The 2,412-nt window shown below is 50.4% G+C and overlaps 1 long non-coding RNA gene across 1 annotated transcript; it reads right to left on the reverse strand.

Moving 5' to 3' along the window:
- Window positions 1-417: 417 nt before the first annotated feature.
- LOC123439678 lies at window positions 418-1,828 on the reverse strand. Its single transcript, XR_006630139.1, has 3 exons — window positions 1,326-1,828; window positions 1,007-1,246; window positions 418-694 (listed from the first exon to the last, which is right to left on the reverse strand). It is a non-coding gene; the product is annotated as an uncharacterized LOC123439678 (long non-coding RNA).
- Between the last annotated feature and the right edge of the window lie 584 nt (window positions 1,829-2,412).

Genomic DNA, 2,412 nt, shown 5'->3' on the forward strand with positions numbered 1-2,412 from the left:
ACTAATTAATCCTAACAAAGACAAACTCAACTCAACGCAGTCCCTGGACTACGGGCGACGGCCAACACATCGTGTCGAGACGAGACAAAAACACAATCATTCGATGCGAGAGGCGCACACATTCGTCACGGTTTCCTTTTTTCTTCTTGCGAACAGCACTGCCACTCACCATGGTCAAACGCACACACGAAGAATGAATGAGGACTGCATGTGCATTCCGCTGCATTCAAAAAGAAAAAGAAATGCATGTGCGTCCCAAACATGCATTAGTACTCCACTCGAGTGGGCAGTAGCGACGTCTCATTCTCGTATACTAGTGGTAGGGGCGCACCCTGGGCGCGCCTCTTGAGCGTATCTGGACGTACTTATCTAGCTTCATTAGTTGTGAACGTGTTTGTATGATGCAGGAAGCGTATATAAGTAAAATACGGTGAATAGAAAAGTGCAGTGCAGAGAAAGCTACTACAGTAGCAATAAGGGAACACGGGCACAACTCTGACGCACACATCCATTTACTCATGCTAAGCTTCTCGGTGGCGCCGGTGTTGGTGTGTGGAGCAGCGTCTCCCCTCACAGAGGACAGCATCGCAAACATATCGTGCCTTCCCCGCAGACGTAAGGAGAAACCAATCAAAATGCATACCAAGAGTATTCCATTGAAGATAGGGATCAAGGCTTGCAAGAATGTTGTTATCTGCAAGAGCAATCACCATGATTAAACTAAGTAAGATGCCAACAGGGAAAGAGCGATCGAGAGTGTGTAGCATTCATGCATTCATGCACTATATATATATAACTTACTATCCTGCAAATTAATATCAAACCAGTTGGAAAATAATGGAAAATAAACAACAATAGAACATGCACGATAGTGAAACCATCATACTACAATATGAAACACGAATTCAGGTTAACTATCGATGCAAGAAAATATGAGAGCTGCAGTCTTGGGTCTTTTTTCCATAATACTACAATATGAGGTACGTATTCCAAGCAGAGCACTCACGCATCCAACATGTTTGTGGAAATGCCGCCCCAACAAACAACTGAAAAAACCCAAATTCCTCGATCAAGTGCACTCCAACAGACCGAACTTGGCGAAGGAGCACATGGGAGGCACAGAAGCAAGCAGTACGTCGAACTTGTGGAAGCAGCTGGGGGAGTCGAGCACACCCACGGGTCCCGACCGCTTGGAGAAGTAGCCGTGGTTGGGGTCGTACAACGCCAACCTCACGAAATCACGCACCTGCGAGGAGAAGCTCCCCCTGTCAGAGCAGCAGCCTACAGGGAGATCTTGGAGTGATCGGTGAGGCCTCGACGCTTACCAGAACGGGCTTGTCGCCGGCGATGATCCCCGATGAGAACAGCGCCGCCGGGGCCCATCGCGCCGCGCGTGGCCGTCGCTTCACGGAGCGCAGGAGCGGGAGCACGGAGATCCTGACCAGGAGCACGACCCTCCTTCACGTGGCAGCCGACGCTAAGGCGCCGATAGCGAATCGCCTCCCGGAGGATGATCAGTGAGACAAAGACCCACGGGCAGAGGTCCCTGCCGCTGCTGCACACGAGGTCGAGGTTAGAGGCGGCGACGTCATTTGCTAGGGGTGGAGAACCTCTCTCCCGTCGCGACCCCCCTTCCGCTACCGTCCCGTCGCGACCCCCCTTCCGCTACCGTACTCGGGGAAGAAAAGGAGAAGTGAAGGGCTAGAGATAGGCTAGGAGAGAGGAACGAGGGGAGAAGGCGTGAGAGAAGGGGCGGAGGTGGCGGCGGGCGGCAACGGACGTGGGAGAGCGATGCTGATGCGGAGGCGATGGAGGTTGTGTGCGGGAACGGATGAGGCGATGGGCCCTGTTTGGATACTCTAACTCGGTTAGAGATTAAAATTAGATTCTAACTTTAGACTAATCCTGAACTAAGAGTCTGTTCGGGATCTTTTCCATTCAAAACTTCGCTCCACGTCCTAGAGGAAAGGAGGAGCCCGGTTTTACCAACTTCCTAAAATTACGCTGGCGCTCCCTCCGCTCCGGGAGCCGCATTTGGGAGCAGAGAGGATCCGAACAGGTCCTAACTCTAATCAAGGAGGTGTTTGGATGGAAGGTTAGATTGCCAATAAATGCATTTTTTCCAATCATTTGGCTCCTTTATCTAGGATTTTGTGTGATGGAGGAAGAGAGAAAAGTAACTTTTTCTGGGCCCCACCTAACTCTAACCCAAAAAAGCACCTCTTGGGTGGGTTAGATTTTTTGGATGGGTTAGATGCATCTAACCAACTCTAACTCACCCTGTTTGGATTTTTGAGGGTTAGATGAGTTCAATCTAACCAACTCTAACTCTAACCCTAGAATCCAAACAGTGTGGATGTGGGGCGAATGAAAAACAAAGGCCTAGGGAAGGGAGGATCCATCGCTAGACTT

Source organism: Hordeum vulgare, chromosome 3H (assembly GCF_904849725.1).
Source record: "Hordeum vulgare subsp. vulgare chromosome 3H, MorexV3_pseudomolecules_assembly, whole genome shotgun sequence".
NCBI lineage: Eukaryota > Viridiplantae > Streptophyta > Magnoliopsida > Poales > Poaceae > Hordeum > Hordeum vulgare.